The sequence below is a fragment of the Eucyclogobius newberryi genome, unplaced genomic scaffold (assembly GCF_026437365.1).
Source record: "Eucyclogobius newberryi isolate DKJ021-1_F unplaced genomic scaffold, fEucNew1.0.hap1 SCAF_1, whole genome shotgun sequence".
Classification (NCBI taxonomy): domain Eukaryota; kingdom Metazoa; phylum Chordata; class Actinopteri; order Gobiiformes; family Gobiidae; genus Eucyclogobius; species Eucyclogobius newberryi.
The window spans coordinates 52010685-52034374 of record NW_027315723.1 but is presented as its reverse complement, the minus strand read 5'-3'; the positions used below and the strand labels follow the sequence as shown (position 1 = coordinate 52034374).

Below are 23690 nucleotides of genomic sequence, written 5' to 3'. Positions count from 1 at the left end.
ATTCTTACTTTGCGTTAGTTCAAGTTTTTACATTGTTTTGATGCTTTTGTAACCATGACTACAGATGATCCTAAAGGTCCAGATGATGCTATGTAACCATGACTACAGATGATCCTAAAGGTCCAGATGATGCTATGTAACCATGACTACAGATGATCCTAAAGGTCCAGATGATGCTATGTAACCATGACTACAGATGATCCTAAAGGTCCAGATGATGCTATGTAACCATGACTACAGATGATCCTAAAGGTCCAGATGATGCTTTTGTAACCATGACTACAGATGATCCTAAAGGTCCAGATGATGCTATGTAACCATGACTACAGATGATCCTAAAGGTCCAGATGATGCTATGTAACCATGACTACAGACGATCCTAAAGGTCCAGATGATGCTTTTGTAACCATGACTACAGATGATCCTAAAGGTCCAGATGATGCTATGTAACCATGACTACAGATGATCCTAAAGGTCCAGATGATGCTATGTAACCATGACTACAGATGATCCTAAAGGTCCAGATGATGCTATGTAACCATGACTACAGATGATCCTAAAGGTCCAGATGATGCTATGTAACCATGACTACAGACGATCCTAAAGGTCCAGATGATGCTATGTAACCATGACTACAGATGATCCTAAAGGTCCAGATGATGCTTTTGTAACCATGACTACAGATGATCCTAAAGGTCCAGATGATGCTATGTAACCATGACTACAGATGATCCTAAAGGTCCAGATGATGCTATGTAACCATGACTACAGATGATCCTAAAGGTCCAGATGATGCTATGTAACCATGACTACAGATGATCCTAAAGGTCCAGATGATGCTATGTAACCATGACTACAGATGATCCTAAAGGTCCAGATGATGCTTTTGTAACCATGACTACAGATGATCCTAAAGGTCCAGATGATGCTATGTAACCATGACTACAGATGATCCTAAAGGTCCAGATGATGCTTTTGTAACCATGACTACAGATGATCCTAAAGGTCCAGATGATGCTATGTAACCATGACTACAGATGATCCTAAAGGTCCAGATGATGCTATGTAACCATGACTACAGATGATCCTAAAGGTCCAGATGATGCTATGTAACCATGACTACAGATGATCCTAAAGGTCCAGATGATGCTATGTAACCATGACTACAGATGATCCTAAAGGTCCAGATGATGCTATGTAACCATGACTACAGATGATCCTAAAGGTCCAGATGATGCTATGTAACCATGACTACAGATGATCCTAAAGGTCCAGATGATGCTATGTAACCATGACTACAGATGATCCTAAAGGTCCAGATGATGCTATGTAACCATGACTACAGATGATCCTAAAGGTCCAGATGATGCTATGTAACCATGACTACAGATGATCCTAAAGGTCCAGATGATGCTATGTAACCATGACTACAGATGATCCTAAAGGTCCAGATGATGCTTTTGTAACCATGACTACAGATGATCCTAAAGGTCCAGATGATGCTATGTAACCATGACTACAGATGATCCTAAAGGTCCAGATGATGCTTTTGTAACCATGACTACAGATGATCCTAAAGGTCCAGATGATGCTATGTAACCATGACTACAGATGATCCTAAAGGTCCAGATGATGCTATGTAACCATGACTACAGACGATCCTAAAGGTCCAGATGATGCTATGTAACCATGACTACAGATGATCCTAAAGGTCCAGATGATGCTATGTAACCATGACTACAGACGATCCTAAAGGTCCAGATGATGCTATGTAACCATGACTACAGACGATCCTAAAGGTCCAGATGATGCTATGTAACCATGACTACAGACGATCCTAAAGGTCCAGATGATGCTATGTAACCATGACTACAGATGATCCTAAAGGTCCAGATGATGCTATGTAACCATGACTACAGACGATCCTAAAGGTCCAGATGATGCTATGTAACCATGACTACAGATGATCCTAAAGGTCCAGATGATGCTATGTAACCATGACTACAGATGATCCTAAAGGTCCAGATGATGCTATGTAACCATGACTACAGACGATCCTAAAGGTCCAGATGATGCTATGTAACCATGACTACAGATGATCCTAAAGGTCCAGATGATGCTATGTAACCATGACTACAGACCCTTCCTGTGGCGTCCAGTGTTCTGAGCTGTTTTGCTCGTATCACACGTTGTTCTTCTGACTCACTGTATTTCCTTTAAATGAAGCTCGTCGTCACGTGAAGTCAAACGATGGACAAATGAAGCTGTTTTTGTACATTTCTTGGTTTATTTTTGTCATGTTTATTCTTTTTACGCGGTGAATAACCTGAGCCTTCTGTGACCTGTGGCCTCCTCAAATGTCACTTTTAAGTTTTGTCATTGCTGTAAAGTATTTTCTACACGGTTTATGCATGATGAAATTAAATTATTAAACATGGCCTTAAGTTGGTTCTTGACTGCAGCGATTATTAACATCTGCACAATAAAACACCCTTTTGTCAAGCCCTGTGCCTAAAGGTGAGCAAGGACTACAGTACTCATGATGAAGCAAGGACTAATCAAATCAATTTATTTTTGTAAGGCCCAAAATCACAACAACAGTTGCCTCTGAGGGCCACAGGGAGAAATGAATCAACAATGTCTGTGGTGGCGATGAAGTCAGACAATGTCTGTGGTGGCGATGAAGTCAGACAATGTCTGTGGTGGCGAGGGACGATGTCCCAGGGTCCTCTGTCCTTAGACTCTCCTTCTCGGCCAGGAAAAACTACAAAAAAACCTCTTTGGGGAAAAAAGCGTAGAAACCTGGAGGAGTTCCAGTGAAGGAGAGATCCGACTCTCACAGACGGACCACGAGGGAGACTGGAGCTGGACCCACTCTTCAGGCAGATGAGGGACCGACTGAGGCGAGCTGGACCCACTCTTCAGGCAGAAGAGGGACCGTCTGAGTCGAGCTGGACCCACTCTTCAGGCAGAAGAGGGACCGTCTGAGGCGAGCTGGACCCACTCTTCAGGCAGAAGAGGGACCGTCTGAGTCGAGCTGGACCCACTCTTCAGGCAGAAGAGGGACCGTCTGAGGCGAGCTGGACCCACTCTTCAGGCAGATGAGGGACCGTCTGAGTCGAGCTGGACCCACTCTTCAGGCAGATGAGGGACCGTCTGAGTCGAGCTGGACCCACTCTTCAGGCAGATGAGGGACCGTCTGAGTCGAACTGGACCCACTCCTCAGGCAGATGAGGGACCGTCCACACAGGGCAGGGACCACTTCACCAGGGGAGGGGCATCTGGGTCCACAGGTCCTCAGGAGTGAGAGAAAGAAAAAGAAGGCGGTGAACAGTTTGCAAGTGGAATCAAAAAAATAAATATTGTTTGATAGCATAAGTAGTCAGAAGAAGAGGATAGTGCTCAAGCTGTCATACTTCCCCCAGCATAGTTACTCCTAGGGCAGCGTAGCTGAAGCTGTGGGTTTATCTTTCTGTTCCTAACTACTCTGACCATAAGCGATTTCAAAGAGGAACGTTTTAAGCCTGGACTTAAATGAAGAGACTGTGTCAGCATATTTAACATGGGTTGGGAGCTGATTCCATAACACAGGAGCTTGGTAGCTAAACGCTCTACCTCCTACAGTACTTTTAGAGACTCTTGGCACCACCAGAAGGCCGGCATTCTGAGAGTGAAGAGCTCTGTTTGGATGATATGGTTCTATAGCATCTTTGAGGTAGGATGGGGCCATGTCATTTATGGCTTTGTAGGTCAAGAGTAGAATTTTGAATTTGATTCTAGACTCGACGGGGAGCCAGTGAAGAGACTTCAGCACTGGCGTAATGTGCTCTCTTCTTTTTGTTCCTGTTAGTAATCTTGCTGCTGCATTTTGAACCAGTTGAAAGCTTTTTATGGAGCTTTTAGGACACGCTGCAAGCAGGGAGTTACAGTAGTCTAATCTAGTCGTTACAAATGCATGGATAAGTTTTTCAGCATCACTTTTAGGCAGGATTCTTCTGATTTTGGCTCTTGTTGCGCAAATGGAAATAGGCTGTTTTACAAGCTTGATTTATATGAGCTTTAAATGAGAGCTCCTGGTCAAATAAGACTCCAAGGTTTCTTACAGTAGAACTGGAGGCTACACTGACATTGTCCAGTGTGACTATCTGCTCAGATAGAGCGTCTCGTAGATGCTTAGGGCCAAGCACAATGACCTCGGTTTTTTCAGGGTTAAGAAGCAGGTAGTTTAGTGTCATCCAGGTTTTTATCTCCTTCACACAAGTACTAAGTCTGTCTACTTGATCGCTCTGATCAGGTTTCATTGATAAATACAGCTGAGTGTCGTCTGCAGAGCAGTGGAAGTTAATGCCATGTGACCTGATAATGTTGCCTAATGGCAGCATATAAAGAGTAAACAGAATTGGACCGAGTACCGAACCCTGTGGCACACCGTAAATTACTTTAGAGCAGGTGAGGGGCTCTGGTTTACATTAACAAATTGGAACCTATCAGATAGATAGGATTTAAACCAGCTGAGGGCTGTTCCTCCAACACCTACATCACATTCTAACCTCTGCAGTAGAATGTTGTGGTCAATGGTGTCAAACGCTGCGCTGAGGTCCAACAGAACCAGGATTGAGACCAGTCCATCGTCAGCGGCTAATAACAAATCATTTGTGACTTTAACTAGTGCAGTTTCAGTGCTGTGGTGGGCTCTGAACCCTGACTGGAAAACTTCAAATAAGTTATTGTCCTGCAGGTGGCGACAAAGCTGTTTTACTACAACTTTTTCAAGGATTTTAGAGACGAAGGGAAGATTTGAAATAGGTCTGTAGTTTACCAATAGGTCGGGATCTAGATTAGGCTTTTTCAGAAGAGGTTTAATGACTGCATGTTTGAAGGACTGTGGAACATAGCCACTTTGGAGTGAAGTATTTATTATATTAAGAATAGAGTCTATAATTAGGGGGAGAATGTCTTTGAGGAGCTTGGAATGGGGTCTAGGACACAAGTGGAGCTTTTAGAGGACATAATGGCTGAAGTTCTCTCTCTTGATCAACAGCTGTGAACCTTTCTAAGGACTACAGTACACATGATGAAGCAAGGACTACAGTACTCATGATGAAGCAAGGACTACAGTACTCATGATGAAGCAAGGACTACAGTACTCATGATGAAGCAAGGACTACAGTACTCATGATGAAGCAAGGACTACAGTACTCATGATGATGAAGCAAGGACTACAGTACTCATGATGAAGCAAGGACTGCAGTACTCATGATGATGAAGCAAGGACTACAGTACTCATGATGAAGCAAGGACTACAGTACTCATGATGAAGCAAGGACTACAGTACTCATGATGATGAAGCAAGGACTACAGTACTCATGATGAAGCAAGGACTACAGTACCTCGCTGTGTGAAGGAAAGGTTTCGCAGGTCTTTCCTTCTGCTGCTGTCAGACTTTATAACAAACACTGTTAGTCCTGAACACTCGCAATACTGACCTAACCATGTGCAATCATGCCATATGTGCAATTACTGTGAAATTCATGTGCAATCCATGTGCCGTCGTGACACATATTCATGTGCAATTACTGTCGTGACACATGCAATGGTATTTATGTATTTATTTATTTGTATCTCTATTATTTTCCCCTCCATCCCTTGTTGGGAAATGGGAGTTTTTATTTATAGGAGATCTTCTACTGAAAGTGTTTTTCAGACTTCCTATAAGTGATCTGTTCTTCTGGATCTACCTCTGTATCTACCTGCGTTGCACCAATGAAATTTCCCCATGTGAGACAATAAAGGAATATCTTATGATGACGCAAGGATTACAGTACACATGATGATAATGATCACAATAATGATGATAATGATGATCATAGTAATAATAATAATAATGATCATAGTAATAGTAATAATAATAATAATAATAATAATAATAATAATAATAATAATAATAATGAACCGATAATATAATACATCCATGTTATGAACACGTAACTTTGTGGAGACTCATGCGTAGACCATGTGTCACGTGACAGGCGCTCTCTCATTGGCTGGCGTTAATTGAAGGTGTCGCGGAAGCGGACGCGCCTCATGCGTCTCTCTCTCTCAGAAGTTCACAAGCCTCAGCTCAAGACTCTTGTCGCTCGTGTTTGGAGCCAACGACACACCAAAGTTTGAACCTGGAGATTATCATTTTATTCATCTTTTTCTTCTAAAATATTTGGGGAAAGTGAAGGCCTGAGGTTCCCGGAGGCGCCACGAGGCTCGGTTTGCACGTGAACAAGTCTCAGAAGCATCTTCTGGGTACGTGAGATATGCAGTACATGTAGTATATGCAGTACATGCAGTACATGTAGTATATGCAGTACATGTAGTATATGCAGTACATGTAGTATATGCAGTACATGTAGTACATGTAGTATATGTTTTAAGTGTTTTGTTATAACATGTCTAAGATCTGTAGCGCACGTTTAAGGTCACGTGATCTGGCCCCAGGGCCGCGTGTTTGTCTTTGACACGTTTATCACGCTCTGGGCCCCTTGTTTCTCCTGTTGTGGAGTGAAGAAGCTGCTCTAGAGCTTCAAAGCTTCAATACATTATTGATTATAATTCAGCTCATTTTCAATCGCCCTTTTACTTAATCATATGGGATGTTTCATGTGTTTATTGCAGATTGTCGCTGATGGTGCGAGGACAGCGCGCTGCTGCCGCCCCGCGGACAACACGTGTCACTGCTCCAGGTCTGTCCCAGCTTCACTCGTGTTCATCACATGATCAGTGTCTACAGAGCCGCGGCGCGCGGACGAAACTGCTGTTATTTTGTGCCGCGGCTCCCGAAACTGCTGCGCTATTTGACCGCGCCGGGTTAGAGTTAGCCATGAGGCTATATGGCCGTGCTGCGTGCCATCCCGAAACTGATGGGCTATTTTGCCGCGGCTCTGCAGCCAGACGTTAGTGTCGTTAGTGTCACGTCGGCTCCAGCGGGGCCCCTCCTCTGAGTATGCCCGCCTGCAGGAGCACGTGCGCTCTGAAGGGCCCCCGTGCGCCAGTTAGGGACTGTCTCAAATTTTTAACAAGATTAAGCATGAATCCAAGTTTTAAATCCTGGTTGCCATAGTCCCTTTGGGTTCAAAATAGAACCCTTTATAGGTTGTTTCTGATCAGAGAGGATCATTTGAGCCATAGTTTAAGGTCCAGTTAAATGTACAACATGGAGCCGATGCTCCCCAGGCCTCGTTGGCGCAGTAGGCAGCGCGTCAGTCTCATAATCTGAAGGTCGTGAGTTCGAGCCTCACACGGGGCAGTTGTTTTTGTCCTAAAACATGAATTAATGTTGGTTTTATTTTGCCTAAATGCTCCTGTGTTATATAGATGTGAATGAAGGCTTTATAACATCATGTTTTTTATGTTCCATCCTGTGGTCAGAGGTTGTATATTCATTCATTTAGTTCATTAAAAAAGTTTTATGTTCTATTATTTTATTATTATTATTATTTTTAAATCTTCAATTTTTTAATTTTTTTCACACATGATGATGAAGCAAGGACTACAGTTAACCCTAACCCAGAGGGATTAAGACCCCATTTCCACCTCTTGGGGCAGCGCACAGTGGAGTGCACAGACCTGTCTTTAAAGAAACATTCTTTAACTGTCATACATAGTACTTCTGGTACACAGTCATACATAGTACTTCTGGTACACAGTCATACATAGTACTTCTGGTACACAGTCATACATAGTACTTCTGGTACACCGTCATACACAGTACTTCTGGCACACAGTCATACACAGTACTTCTGGTACACAGTCATACGTAGTACTTCTGGTACACAGTCATACGTAGTACTTCTGGTACACAGTCATACATAGTACTTCTGGTACACTGTCATACATAGTACTTCTGGTACACAGTCATACATAGTACTTCTGGCACACAGTCATACACAGTACTTCTGGTACACAGTCATACGTAGTACCTCTGGCACACAGTCATACGTAGTACTTCTGGTACACAGTCATACGTAGTACTTCTGGTACACAGTCATACGTAGTACTTCTGGTACACAGTCATACGTATTACTTCTGGTACACAGTCATACATAGTACTTCTGGTACACCGTCATACACAGTACTTCTGGTACACAGTCATACACAGTACTTCTGGTACACAGTCATACACAGTACTTCTGGTACACAGTCATACGTAGTACTTCTGGTACACTGTCATACGTAGTACTTCTGGTACACTGTCATACGTAGTACTTCTGGTACACAGTCATACGTAGTACTTCTGGTACACTGTCATACATAGTACTTCAGGTACACAGTCATACATAGTACTTCTGGTACACAGTCATACATAGTACTTCTGGTACACTGTCATACATAGTACTTCTGGTACACAGTCATACATAGTACTTCTGGCACACAGTCATACACAGTACTTCTGGTACACAGTCATACGTAGTACCTCTGGCACACAGTCATACGTAGTACTTCTGGTACACAGTCATACGTAGTACTTCTGGTACACAGTCATACGTAGTACTTCTGGTACACAGTCATACGTATTACTTCTGGTACACAGTCATACATAGTACTTCTGGTACACTGTCATACATAGTACTTCTGGTACACCGTCATACACAGTACTTCTGGTACACAGTCATACACAGTACTTCTGGTACACAGTCATACACAGTACTTCTGGTACACTGTCATACATAGTACTTCTGGTACACTGTCATACATAGTACTTCTGGTACACAGTCATACATAGTACTTCTGGTACACAGTCATACGTAGTACTTCTGGCACACAGTCATACGTAGTACTTCTGGCACACAGTCATACGTAGTACTTCTGGTACACAGTCATACGTAGTACTTCTGGTACACAGTCATACGTATTACTTCTGGTACACAGTCATACATAGTACTTCTGGTACACCGTCATACATAGTACTTCTGGTACACCGTCATACACAGTACTTCTGGTACACAGTCATACACAGTACTTCTGGTACACAGTCATACACAGTACTTCTGGTACACAGTCATACGTAGTACTTCTGGTACACAGTCATACATAGTACTTCTGGTACACTGTCATACATAGTACTTCAGGTACACAGTCATACACAGTACTTCTGGTACACAGTCATACACAGTACTTCAGGTACACAGTCATACATAGTACTTCTGGTACACAGTCATACATAGTACTTCTGGTACACAGTCATACGTATTACTTCTGGTACACAGTCATACACAGTACTTCTGGTACACAGTCATACATAGTACTTCTGGTACACAGTCATACATAGTACTTCTGGTACACAGTCATACGTAGTACTTCTGGTACACAGTCATACACAGTACTTCTGGTACACAGTCATACATAGTACTTCTGGTACACAGTCATACATAGTACTTCTGGTACACAGTCATACATAGTACTTCTGGTACACTGTCATACATAGTACTTCTGGTACACAGTCATACACAGTACTTCAGGTACACAGTCATACATAGTACTTCTGGTACACAGTCATACATAGTACTTCTGGTACACAGTCATACATAGTACTTCTGGTACACAGTCATACACAGTACTTCAGGTACACAGTCATACATAGTACTTCTGGTACACAGTCATACATAGTACTTCTGGTACACAGTCATACGTATTACTTCTGGTACACAGTCATACGTATTACTTCTGGTACACAGTCATACGTAGTACTTCTGGTACACAGTCATACACAGTACTTCTGGTACACAGTCATACATAGTACTTCTGGTACACAGTCATACATAGTACTTCTGGTACACAGTCATACATAGTACTTCTGGTACACTGTCATACATAGTACTTCTGGTACACAGTCATACACAGTACTTCAGGTACACAGTCATACATAGTACTTCTGGTACACTGTCATACGTATTACTTCTGGTACACAGTCATACATAGTACTTCTGGTACACAGTCATACATAGTACTTCTGGTACACAGTCATACATAGTACTTCTGGTACACAGTCATACACAGTACTTCAGGTACACAGTCATACATAGTACTTCTGGTACACAGTCATACATAGTACTTCTGGTACACAGTCATACATAGTACTTCTGGTACACAGTCATACATAGTACTTCTGGCACACAGTCATACACAGTACTTCTGGTACACAGTCATACGTAGTACTTCTGGTACACAGTCATACATAGTACTTCTGGTACACAGTCATACATAGTACTTCTGGTACACAGTCATACATAGTACTTCTGGCACACAGTCATACACAGTACTTCTGGTACACAGTCATACACAGTACTTCAGGTACACAGTCATACATAGTACTTCTGGTACACAGTCATACATAGTACTTCTGGTACACAGTCATACGTATTACTTCTGGTACACAGTCATACGTATTACTTCTGGTACACAGTCATACGTAGTACTTCTGGTACACAGTCATACACAGTACTTCTGGTACACAGTCATACATAGTACTTCTGGTACACAGTCATACATAGTACTTCTGGTACACAGTCATACATAGTACTTCTGGTACACAGTCATACACAGTACTTCAGGTACACAGTCATACATAGTACTTCTGGTACACAGTCATACGTAGTACTTCTGGTACACAGTCATACGTAGTACTTCTGGTACACAGTCATACGTAGTACTTCTGGTACACAGTCATACGTAGTACTTCTGGTACACAGTCATACGTAGTACTTCTGGTACACAGTCATACGTAGTACTTCTGGTACACAGTCATACGTAGTACTTCTGGTACACTGTCATACGTAGTACTTCTGGTACACAGTCATACATAGTACTTCTGGTACACAGTCATACATAGTACTTCTGGTACACAGTCATACATAGTACTTCTGGTACACAGTCATACATAGTACTTCTGGTACACAGTCATACATAGTACTTCTGGTACACAGTCATACGTATTACTTCTGGTACACAGTCATACGTAGTACTTCTGGTACACAGTCATACACAGTACTTCTGGTACACAGTCATACATAGTACTTCTGGTACACAGTCATACATAGTACTTCTGGTACACAGTCATACATAGTACTTCTGGTACACTGTCATACATAGTACTTCTGGTACACAGTCATACACAGTACTTCAGGTACACAGTCATACATAGTACTTCTGGTACACAGTCATACATAGTACTTCTGGTACACAGTCATACACAGTACTTCTGGTACACAGTCATACGTAGTACTTCTGGTACACAGTCATACGTAGTACTTCTGGTACACAGTCATACGTATTACTTCTGGTACACAGTCATACATAGTACTTCTGGTACACAGTCATACATAGTACTTCTGGTACACTGTCATACATAGTACTTCTGGTACACAGTCATACATAGTACTTCTGGTACACAGTCATACATAGTACTTCTGGTACACAGTCATACATAGTACTTCTGGTACACAGTCATACATAGTACTTCTGGTACACAGTCATACGTAGTACTTCTGGTACACAGTCATACACAGTACTTCTGGTACACAGTCATACATAGTACTTCTGGTACACAGTCATACACAGTACTTCTGGTACACAGTCATACATAGTACTTCTGGTACACAGTCATACATAGTACTTCTGGTACACAGTCATACATAGTACTTCTGGTACACTGTCATACATAGTACTTCTGGTACACAGTCATACACAGTACTTCAGGTACACAGTCATACATAGTACTTCTGGTACACAGTCATACATAGTACTTCTGGTACACAGTCATACATAGTACTTCTGGTACACAGTCATACATAGTACTTCTGGTACACAGTCATACATAGTACTTCTGGTACACAGTCATACATAGTACTTCTGGTACACAGTCATACGTATTACTTCTGGTACACAGTCATACGTAGTACTTCTGGTACACAGTCATACACAGTACTTCTGGTACACAGTCATACATAGTACTTCTGGTACACAGTCATACATAGTACTTCTGGTACACAGTCATACATAGTACTTCTGGTACACTGTCATACATAGTACTTCTGGTACACAGTCATACACAGTACTTCAGGTACACAGTCATACATAGTACTTCTGGTACACAGTCATACATAGTACTTCTGGTACAGTCATACATAGTACTTCTGGTACACAGTCATACATAGTACTTCTGGTACACAGTCATACGTAGTACTTCTGGTACACAGTCATACGTAGTACTTCTGGTACACAGTCATACGTATTACTTCTGGTACACAGTCATACATAGTACTTCTGGTACACAGTCATACATAGTACTTCTGGTACACTGTCATACATAGTACTTCTGGTACACAGTCATACATAGTACTTCTGGTACACAGTCATACATAGTACTTCTGGTACACAGTCATACGTAGTACTTCTGGTACACAGTCATACGTAGTACTTCTGGTACACAGTCATACATAGTACTTCTGGTACACAGTCATACATAGTACTTCTGGTACACAGTCATACATAGTACTTCTGGTACACAGTCATACGTATTACTTCTGGTACACAGTCATACGTAGTACTTCTGGTACACAGTCATACACAGTACTTCTGGTACACAGTCATACATAGTACTTCTGGTACACAGTCATACATAGTACTTCTGGTACACAGTCATACATAGTACTTCTGGTACACTGTCATACATAGTACTTCTGGTACACAGTCATACACAGTACTTCAGGTACACAGTCATACATAGTACTTCTGGTACACAGTCATACATAGTACTTCTGGTACACAGTCATACATAGTACTTCTGGTACACAGTCATACGTAGTACTTCTGGTACACAGTCATACGTAGTACTTCTGGTACACAGTCATATAGTACTTCTGTGTTGTGCCACTATAAAAACACAACCCTGCGTGAGCAGCACTAAGCCCGGCTAGCTCAGTCGGTAGAGCATGAGACTCTTAATCTCAGGGTCGTGGGTTCGAGCCCCACGTTGGGCGCAAGTTTTTTTTATTTTTCCCAGTATCAGTCCTGTCGATTCTAGATCTTTTAAAACAGCTCAGGATTGTGACATCACACATCGTTACAACGTAAAGCGCTTTTAGGTAAAGCAGAAAACCTCCATTTGCGAGACTCATTCATTTTTGTCTGAAGTGAGAGCTCTGAAGTGTCTGAAGTGAGAGCCCACACGTAGATTACCACAAGATAAATATCAATTCCAAGATTAATCGTGTTTATTTATCATTACTTTATCATTTCTAGTGTTCTTATCGATCCAGTCTCCACATCGGTGTTTGCTTTATAAGCCCCGCCCCCTTGGAGCATGTCACCGGCGCATTGGTGGTTCAGTGGTAGAATTCTCGCCTGCCACGCGGGAGGCCCGGGTTCGATTCCCGGCCAATGCAGCATGACTTTTGGCACGTTCAGTAATGATTGTGTGATAGTAAAGAACTCAAACCTCATTTTGCTCAAAAAAAAAAGAAAAAGATTTGCCTTTATTGTCCACACATGGGGAAATTTCAGTGTTGCAACGCAAGTAGACGCAGAAGATAACACTCTTAATAGGAGTTTTGTTTTATAAGAGTTTTTTTTATATGTACAGAACCTCTCATATTCTTAATAGGAAATTGAGAAAAAATAAAAAAAATAAGAAGATAAAAATAAGCTAACATGAGACAAAATAATACTTATCATAGTGGTAAAGTAAACACTCTTATTTACAGCAAGTCTATGCACATTCCTGAACCGTTTTACCCCTAAAATGCATTTGATTTGTTCTATTTACAATTATTTATGAATTATATTTTTTTAAGATCAGGAAAAAAAATCAATTGTCTGCTGATTGTTTTAGTTTGTGAAAAGTAATGCACTCCCCGTCGGGGAATCGAACCCCGGTCTCCCGCGTGACAGGCGGGGATACTTACCACTATACTAACGAGGAGATGTTTGTATTGTCTTTTGGAGCTTGCTTTATTGGTTACTTCACCATATGTAAAAGATGCACAAAGATGTGAGGTGACGGGATCATCATAGCTGCAGTTGGGAGGTGCTATGACTCAAGTTGCTTTGAGTTTGTTCCTTTTTCTTGCCCCTGCACTCCCCCCCTTGTACCGCCCCTGCTCTCCCCCCTTTTACCGCCCCTGCTCCCCCCCCCTTTGTACCGCCCCTGCACTCCCCCCCTTCGTACCGCCCCTGCACTCCCCCCCTTTGTACCGCCCCTGCACTCCCCCCTTCGTACCGCCCCTGCACTCCCCCCCTTCGTACCGCCCCTGCACTCCCCCCCTTCGTACAGCCCCTGCACTCCCCCCGTCGTACCGCCCCTGCACCCCCCTTGTACCGCCCCTGCACTCCCCCCCTTGTACCGCCCCTGCACTCCCCCCTTGTACCGCCCCTGCACTCCCCCCTTCGTACCGCCCCTGCACCCCCCCCTTCGTACCGCCCCTGCACTCCCCCCGTCGTACCGCCCCTGCACCCCCCCTTGTACCGCCCCTGCACCCCCCCTTGTACCGCCCCTGCAACCCCCCTTGTACCGCCCCTGCACTCCCCCCCTTGTACCGCCCCTGCACCCCCCCTTTGTACCGCCCCTGCACTCCCCCCTTTGTACCGCCCCTGCACTCCCCCCTTCGTACCGCCCCCCCACTCCCTCCCTTCGTACCGCCCCTGCACTCCCCCCTTCGTTCCGCCCCTGCACTCCCCCCTTGTACCGCCGCCCCTGAACTCCCCCCCTTGTACCGCCCCTGAACTCCCCCCCTTGTACCGCCCCTGCACTCCCCCCTTTGTACCGCCCCTGCACTCCCCCCTTCGTACCACCCCTGCACTCCCCCCATGTACCGCCGCCCCTGAACCCCCCCCCCTTGTACCGCCCCCGCACTCCCTCCCTTCTTACCGCCCCTGCTCTCCCCCCTTGTACCGCCCCTGCTCTCCCCCTTTGTACCGCCTCTGCTATCCCCCCCTTGTACCGCCCCTGCTCTCCCCTCTTGTACCGCCCTTGCTCTCCCCCCTTTTACCGCCCCTGCACTCTTCGTACCGCCCCTGCACTCCCCCCCTTCATACCGCCCCTGCACTCCCCCCGTCGTACCGCCCCTGCACCCCCCTCCTACCGCCCCTGCACTCCCCCCCTTGTACCGCCCCTGCACTCCCCCCCTTCGTACCGCCCCTGCACTCCCCCCGTTGTACCGCCCCTGCACCCCCCTTGTACCGCCACTGCACTCCCCCCCTTGTACCGCCCCTGCACCCCCCTTCGTACCACCCCTGCACTCCCCCCATGTACCGCCGCCCCTGAACTCCCCCCCTTGTACCGCACCTGCACTACCCCTCCCTTGTACCGCCCCCGCACTCCCTCCCTTCTTACCACCCCCGCTCTCCCCCCTTGCTCTGACCCTGCTCTCCCCCCCTTGTACCGCCCCTGCACCCCCCTTTGTACCGGCCCTGCTCTCCTCCCCTTGTACCGCCCCTGCTCTCCCCCCCTTGTACCGCCCCTGCACTCCCCCCGTCGTACCGCCCCTGCACTCCCCCCCTTGTACCGCCCCTGCTCCCCCCCTGTACCGCCCCTGCTCCCCCCCTTGTACCGCCCCTGCTCCCCCCCTGTACCGCCCCTGCTCTCCCCCCCTTGTACAGCCCCTGCTCTCCCCTTTGCTCTGAGCAGATTGAACTGTAACTTTTCCCTCAGATCTAGTTTATCACTGCCACAGTAACTGACAGGATCAAACTGACTCCTGCATCAAATGGACAATAGCACGATACAGTGACTTTAGGATTTACCTGGCGCTTCGCCGACACGCCCGCGGCGTCTGTGGCTTCTAGCGGCGGTGAAAGGAGACGGCGCCGGTGAAGCAGCAGCACGGGCACTTTATAGAATCAGATTTGTGAACCTCCGTACTACTGAGCCTTCGGACTTGGTACTTGTGAGCCTTCGTACTTACGAGCCTTTGGACTAGTGTGCCTTCGAACTCCTACTGTGAAACTCCTGTCTGGTACCTGTGCCCAAGACATCGCGCCCCAAAGACCTCAACAGCTTCAGGCCGGTGGCTCTCACGTCCTGATGAAGACACTGGAGCTGGTCCTGGACCACCTCCGCTCCACAGTGAGCTCAGCCATGGACCCGCTGCAGTTTGTATACGTCCTGACATCGGAGTGGAGGACGCCGTCATCTCCTGCTGCACCGCTCTCTCTCTCTCACCTGGAGAAGCCTGGCAGCTCTGTGAGGATCCTGTTCTTTCATCTCTCCAGCGCCTTCAACACCATCAGCTCCTGAGGGACAAGCTGGAGACGGCTGGTGTGGAGTACAACCTGCAGAGTGGATCCTGGACTACCTCACAGACCGACCCCAGTTTGTGAGAGCCCAGGACTGTGTGTCTGACACTCGGACCTGCAGTGTGGGGACCTGCAGTGTGGGGACCTGCAGTGTGGGGGACCTGCAGTGTGGGGGCGCCCCAGGGCACTGTCCTTGTCGTGACACATATTCATGTGCAATTACTGTCGTGACACATGCAATGGTATTTATGTATTTATTTATTTTTATCTTTATTATTTTCCCCTCCATCCCTTGTTGGGAAATGGGAGTTTTTGTTTATAGGAGATCTTCTACTGAAAGTGTTTTTCGAACTTCCTATAAGTGATCTGTTCTTTTCTTCTGTATCTACCTCTGGATCTACCTGCGTTGCAACAATGAAGTTTCCCCATGCGGGACCATAAAGGAATATCTTATCTTATATTATTGAGCCTTCACACTTGTGAGCCTTCGAACTTGGTACTTGTTAGAGAGGTAACTCCGGACTGGGTGGACTGTACGGTGCTGGTTCTGGTTTGTAGAAGTCACTGCTCGGGAGTGCCGGCCAGAGCACTACTTGAGGCCAGGATGGATGATCGGAAAGGATGCAGGATGCTGTTGTTGTTGTTGTTGTTTTTGTTTTATGGCGGTTGCATTCAAGTGTTACATTACCGCCAGACTTTATTCTTCAGACTTCATTTCCAGAGTCTGACCGGCTTCATTCTAGGACTGACTCTTCTTCCACTCTCCCTCACTCACAACATTTAAATCCCGCCTGAAAACATGACCTCTGTCTACACTTCTACCCCGTTACATCCCCATCTTTTTCTTTCTACTTCTTCTGTCTTGCTTATCTTTATCTGTTCTTTTTTCACTGTGTATTGTACGTGCTGTCCCCCCTTGTCTGTAAATACCCCCCCCCCCCCTCTTTGTATATGTCAAAGCGTCTTTGGGTCACTGAAAAGCGCTATATAAATAAAAGGTATTATTATTATCTTCCTCTCCTTCTTTGATGTTCGGTGCTTCCGCCGTACAGCTTTATTCTTTAGGCTTCATTCTTTAGGCTTTGATATATCCACTCATGTCGTTGCTTGGCAGCCGTGCATCTACGGGACTGGGCGGGGACAGGAGACCGCCCCCACCTCCAGATCTTCAGTCTAATCACTCTGATTCCCCAAAAGTAGAAACTCCATCACTTCGACTCCCATTTAGTGCCTTTAGCCTGTTTTCTATATCTGCCCAATCAAGCTCTTTTGTTCCAAGGAATCTTCCTGCAGCTTTAGCAATGATCCTGATCCTTTCAGTTCTGCTTTGAGTCTGAGCAGCACAGTTTACAACATCCACCATAAAGAGTACAAAATCCTCTCTGTCCACAACCAAGGTATTCTCATTCATCCTGGAACCTGCACACTTGGGACCTTCACACTTCTTGGGAGCAGCGCTGGCTCCTCTCACTGTATTTACTTTAACCTCGTTGCTTGACACTTTCTTGACTGCATCTGCATAGGATATACCTTGAGAGATCTTAATTTTCTGCACCTCAGCAGCTCTTTTGCTAAACTTGCCTCCCCCGAAGGCAGAGCTATGTTCTTCCCCACAGTTACAGCACTTCAGTTTTGCTCCTACGTCACACTTCCCATACTCATGATCTCCTGCACATTTACCACATCTTTGCTTCCCTCTGCAGACCGCTGCAAGCAACGCATAGGCGGGGGAACACATGGCCTGACGCTATAGCACATGTACCCAATAAACAAGTCACAGACATACATGTTCCTCCTCTTATATACCTCGCCACAGGACCAAAGGAACAAAGATGGAATGTAGCTGCTATGTCATCAAGCAAAGGAAGAACAAAGGGCAGAACGCCGGTGACATAAGGCACTCGGTGATGCAGGAGCGAAAGAACAAAGGATGGAATGCAGTGATGTCATAAGACACCCTGAGGTGCCGGAGCTAGTGGTCACCCCATGAACTACAAGCAGGCCGCGAAATAGACGGGGGCCCGGGGCCCGCAAGCAGTCAAATCTCCGGCGGGCCCTCGGTTTGAATTAGGAGGGGGCCCGCCGTGCCCCTGTATCTAAAATCAAGATTAACTAGTAATTTGGCCATATTCGGGGCATTTTCATCCCTTAAGTTTCGTTTTGACAGACATGCCCACTTCGCAGTCTTCTCGCTTCTCATTGGCCGAGCGGGGTTCGTGAAAGCGGGCTTCTGATTGGCCGCTGCGTTCGTGTTGCGGTTGTGTCTCCTCGGAAATGCCCGGTGTAATTTTCCGGCAAAAGTGAAGACTGAATAGTGGACTGAGTAAATTTACAACAAAAACTGTGTCGATGTGGACGTACCTTGACGGGGGGAAAACCCCCACCACCCAAAAGACAAAAAGTTACAGAAGAACAGAAGGAAAAAAAAAAAAAGATTATGAAAAGACTGAAAGGGACAGACAATATATGGAGTGGTGGGACACACCTGTCCCCTGCATCAGTCTGACAGGAGCAGAGGACACACCTGTCCCCTGCATCAGTCTGACAGGAGCAGAGGACACACCTGTCCCCTGCATCAGTCTGACAGGAGCAGAGGACACACCTGTCCCCTGCATCAGTCTGACAGGAGCAGAGGACACACCTGTCCCCTGCATCAGTCTGACAGGAGCAGAGGACACACCTGTCCCCTGCATCAGTCTGACAGGAGCAGAGGACACACCTGTCCCCTGCATCAGTCTGACAGGAGCAGAGGACACACCTGTCCCCTGCATCAGTCTGACAGGAGCAGAGGACACACCTGTCCCCTGCATCAGTCTGACAGGAGCAGGATTATTGTACTGCACGGTGTGTTTGGCCTTTCCTCAAAAGGGAAACATGGCACAGGTATTTATTTGACAAGCTTTGGTATTTAACAGAACTCTTACAAGTAGAGCTGGGTTGAAAAAATCGATTTTCCAATTTTTAATCAATTTGCATATTAATGACCGATTATCGTTTCGTACGTCCAAAGATCGATTTAAAAAAAAAATTTAAATAATTTTTTACATTTCCCTCAGTGAACTTTTACCCCCGCCGCGTCACTAAACTCACGCAGGCGCGCTCGGTCTAAAAATAACTCGAAAACAATCATGACGTCGGACAGAGATGGTAACGTTAGCGGAACCTCATTACAAAATGGTGTCTCGCAAGCGAATCTCAGAAGATGTGATACCAAACATGTACCCGTCCGTGAGGGAGAAAGACACACATTCAGTCAGCAGAGGGGGTGTTACCACTGACTCGTGGACATCTGTAGCTACGGAGTCGTACATGAGTGTCACCACACACTTTATTGACGGCGATTGGAATTTGACCTCATATGTGCTACAGACAACCGAAGTGCAAACGGACCACCGCTCAACCAGCCTGGCCGAGACGCTGACAGGTGCGCTTGAAGAATGGGGGCTGATGAGCACAGATCCGGCTATCGTAACAGACAATGCCTTCAACATGGTGCGTGCTGTTGGGATCATGGGGCTAACGCACGTTGGCACATATAATCAACCTCGCCTCACAAGCCGCCCTGAAACTCCCAAATGTCGCACGCCTGCTTCTGAGAGTGAGACGCATTGCAAAGTGTTTTCATCGCAGCACCACAGCCACCCGCGTCCCCAAAGAAAAACAGAAACTACTTCAACTCCAACAGCACAAACTAACAATTGATGTGATAACCAGATGGAATAGTGCACTTGAAATGCTGGAGAGATTTCTCGAGCTGCAGCCTGCGCTATCTGCCGCCCTCTGCTCTCCCCCGAGGTTCGCCGTAATGAGAGAGACCTCTGCACTTTGAAGGAGGACGATATCACAGATGCGGAGGATGTGGTTAAAGCTTTAAAACCCATGAAAGGAGCGACGCAGGTGATGTCGGAGGAGAAGACTCCAACGCTGTCAGTAATTGCACCTCTGCATTCTCTGCTCATCATGAAGATGACGAGGCAGCCAGAGGACTCCAGGCTTATTAAGGAGATGAAGAGGAGATAACGAAAAAGCTGCAAACGAGGTAAACCGTGTGTGTGTGTGTGTGTGTGTGTGTGTGTGTGTTAAATTAAAGGAAACCTAATGTAAATTGTCCTGTGATGGCACAGATTGAATTATGTGTGAAATGTACATTTCCTTCTGTGAACCAGAAGGATCCGCTATTGATCCACGCTTCACAGCCAATGAAGAGGAGCGAGAGAGCACCTTTTCCACGCTCAGGACTGAAGCAGTCAGTTACCTAGAAAACGCATCTAATGTAAGTAACAAGATGAATTGTAATTGAATAATTTATTTTGTACTAATTGTATACTGCTGTAGGCTACATTCCACCACACTCAGTAATTTGCTATGTTGCCCTGAATAAAGCTGTAATGCTGTACGTAATATGAAAGAAGCAGAACCCCAGTGAAAAATATGAAGCTCTCTTACTGACACAGCTCTGTATGTACATGTTCTCTCTACTCTCTCTCACAGAGCGGTGATGCTGATGGAGAGGAGAATGTGGCACCCCAACCTCCTGAGCCCCCTGAGCCCCCTGAACCTCCTGAGCCCCCTGAGCCCCCTGAACCTCCTGAACCCCCTGAGCCCCCTGAACCTCCTGAACCCCCTGAGCCCCCTGAACCTGACCCCGTGTCATCCAGTGCCTTGGAGTGTCTCCTCGAGGAGGCCTTCAAAGAGGAGGAGGCAGCACCAAAATCCAACAGAGAAGGCAGAAGATGAGATCCTACTGGAGACCTGCGGGACTGCATGACAATCCTCTCACCTGGTGGAGAGAGAATGAGGATCAATTTCCCTTTTTGGCTCAGATGGTAAAGCGATATCTCTGTGTCCCTGGCACCAGTGCGGCATCTGAAAGGCCTTTTTCCACCACAGGCAATATTGTCACAGCAAAAAGAAGCTGCCTCACTCCAGTGCATGTAAATCAGCTCCTGTTCCTGCAGAAAAATCTTTCTCTGCCCCAGTGATGGCAATTGACAGAAGGGCAGTGTATCCAGTGTCACTTTCCGTTTAATTTACTGTTTAAAATGTTCTGTTCTTATGTTCGCACTTTAAAGTTTTGACCATGATGTCTTCATGCAGGGCCATAAACAGGCACCTGAGCTACAAACACGTTGGTTATATTTTTATCTTTTATTGTCCTTTGTGAGTTTGAAAAATGCTCAACTTTTACATTTGATTCTTCCAGTTTCAGTACTGGCAGTTTTAAAATAAAAATGCTTTTGGTAGCAACCGCTTTTGGGTGAATTCTTCATTATTTTCAATCATAATAATATTGCAGTGGTTAGTGTCCCAGTAGAATCCACTGTTGCAGATGTCGTCTCCTCAATGATGTCCTCCATTTATTGTCCTGAATCATCTTTCTTGAAGGTAGATTGACCCTTAAAGGTCCCATAACATGCAAAATCGACTTTTCAGAGCTTTTAACCTTCTTACATTGCTATTTGTGCTTCATAAATGTCCAGAGTGTTTTTTTTTATTGATTCCCGCAGTGTTTAGCTTTAGTACAGACTATCTCCTTTCCTCCAATCTCCAAACTGACGGGCGGTGGGGCAAGACCGTGTCATAAGGGCAAGAACGTGTCACCATCCCCTCTCGCCTCCCGCCCTCTTCCCCCCGGCTCCGCGCTGCTGTCTCCCTACAAGCCCATTCCAGAGTTTTTCTGCTTCGATTTACGAGGAAACACGGCTCAAAGAGGCCCAAAACTTCATGAATGATATCGCACTCTTACTATTATCACAATGGTGAAGGTTTATGTGGCAGTTGATGCAGCAACCGGGAAAATAAACGGAGAGAAGTTCTATCCGATACCGAAAAACCAGGAAATAAGAGCGCGATGGACATAAGACTTATATATATATATATATATATATATATATATATATATATATATATATATAGGGTTATATAAAATATATATATCTGTTCTGCGCACGCTGTAGAATAAACACCAGATTTATTTAGGCTCAAAGTAGTGTTGATCTGAAGTTCTATCGTTTCTCACTCAGTCGTGCGGCAGGAGCAGACAGCTGTAGAGGCAAACACTACGTCACGGGTGGGCGGGGCACACACGCGCTCTGAGACTACGTCACGGGTTGGGCGGGGCACACACGCGCTCTGAGACTACGTCACGGGTTGGGCGGGGGAGCCAGATGGCTCTTCACAAGGGTGGGGGCGAATATCAAACCAAGCCGTCTGCATTTCCGGGTTGGTGAGCGGGTCCAAGGTCTGGGTGATATTTCTTAACTATTATGTTAAGTGTGTTGCACAACACTTATTATTATCAATTATACACTTAGGATAGACTACGAAACGTGAAAAAAAGCATGTTATGGCTCCTTTAAGCTTTTCATCATCTTCCATCAGTAACTACAATACTTGTAAGATTTGCTGTTTCATATTGATATAATACTAGTTTTAATATGTTGCTTCTCTACACAGTCATGAAGTGAAGGAAACGGTTCCAATACATTTTTCATTTTTAATAACATTAACCCCCGGATCCAATCGAAATCGGATCAAATCGAATCTAAGAAAATCGGAAAAAAACGATTTTGAAACGTAAAAATCGGAATCGAATCGATTCTTGAAATTTGAATCGAGACCCAGCTCTACTTACAAGCTACTATTTTAACAATATTGATACTTGATTTGTTCCCTGACAAGAAGATTATGATTCAGAATATTTATTATAAAACATATAAGATCTCCTCGCTGTGTCTGTACCGGGTTATTTTGTAGACTGTGATTTTATTATTCCTGCTGCAGAACATAGAAGATCTCCTTGTGTCAAATGTTGTAAACAGTATTTATTTTGTATCCAAGAAACATTATATTAAATTAAACAGTATTAAATGATCATGATCTCTGGTTTATATGATTCACTATTTGTGCTCTTCCTTCATATCAAATAAAAGTACTTTAAATTGTTTTACATGCTAATAACCAGGTTTAAAACAACAAATTAATCTTGTTCTTATGACGCCGCGATGCCGTGCGCGCTTGTGGGCCCCTGAAATTGCTGGGGGGCCCCTAACTTTTTTAGGTAGGGGGCCCCCCTTGCCCCTAACTTTGAAAATCTATTTCTCAGCCTGACAAGAGCAAAGAAACCCAGGGGCTGCGGAGCCTTTTGTACAGTACTTGTGAGCCTTCGGACTAGTGAGCTAGTGAGCCTTCGGACTAGTAAGCCTTCGGACTTGTGTGCCTCCGGACTTGTGAGCCTTCGGACTAGTAAGCCTTCGGACTTGGTACTTGTGAACCTTGGGACTTGTGAGCAGTCACCAGATCTGCATGTTTTTCGCTGGATTTTGGTGAAAAATTGCTTCACGCTCTTTTATTTTTTGACTTAATACCGCTTCTTATGTTTCATTGAATGCTATTTTGCGTTGTTTATA

At 45.2% G+C, this 23690-nt stretch overlaps 4 non-coding genes across 4 annotated transcripts; 3 read left to right on the top strand and 1 right to left on the bottom strand.

Moving 5' to 3' along the window:
- Positions 1-7224: 7224 nt before the first annotated feature.
- trnam-cau (transfer RNA methionine (anticodon CAU)) lies at positions 7225-7297 on the top strand. The gene has a single exon. It is a non-coding gene; the product is annotated as a tRNA-Met (tRNA).
- Positions 7298-12955: 5658 nt separating this feature from the next.
- Positions 12956-13028, top strand: trnak-cuu (transfer RNA lysine (anticodon CUU)). The gene has a single exon. It is a non-coding gene; the product is annotated as a tRNA-Lys (tRNA).
- A 334-nt stretch (positions 13029-13362) lies between these two features.
- Positions 13363-13433, top strand: trnag-gcc (transfer RNA glycine (anticodon GCC)). Its single transcript has one exon. It is a non-coding gene; the product is annotated as a tRNA-Gly (tRNA).
- Positions 13434-13897: 464 nt separating this feature from the next.
- On the bottom strand, positions 13898-13969 carry trnad-guc (transfer RNA aspartic acid (anticodon GUC)). Its single transcript has one exon. It is a non-coding gene; the product is annotated as a tRNA-Asp (tRNA).
- Between the last annotated feature and the right edge of the window lie 9721 nt (positions 13970-23690).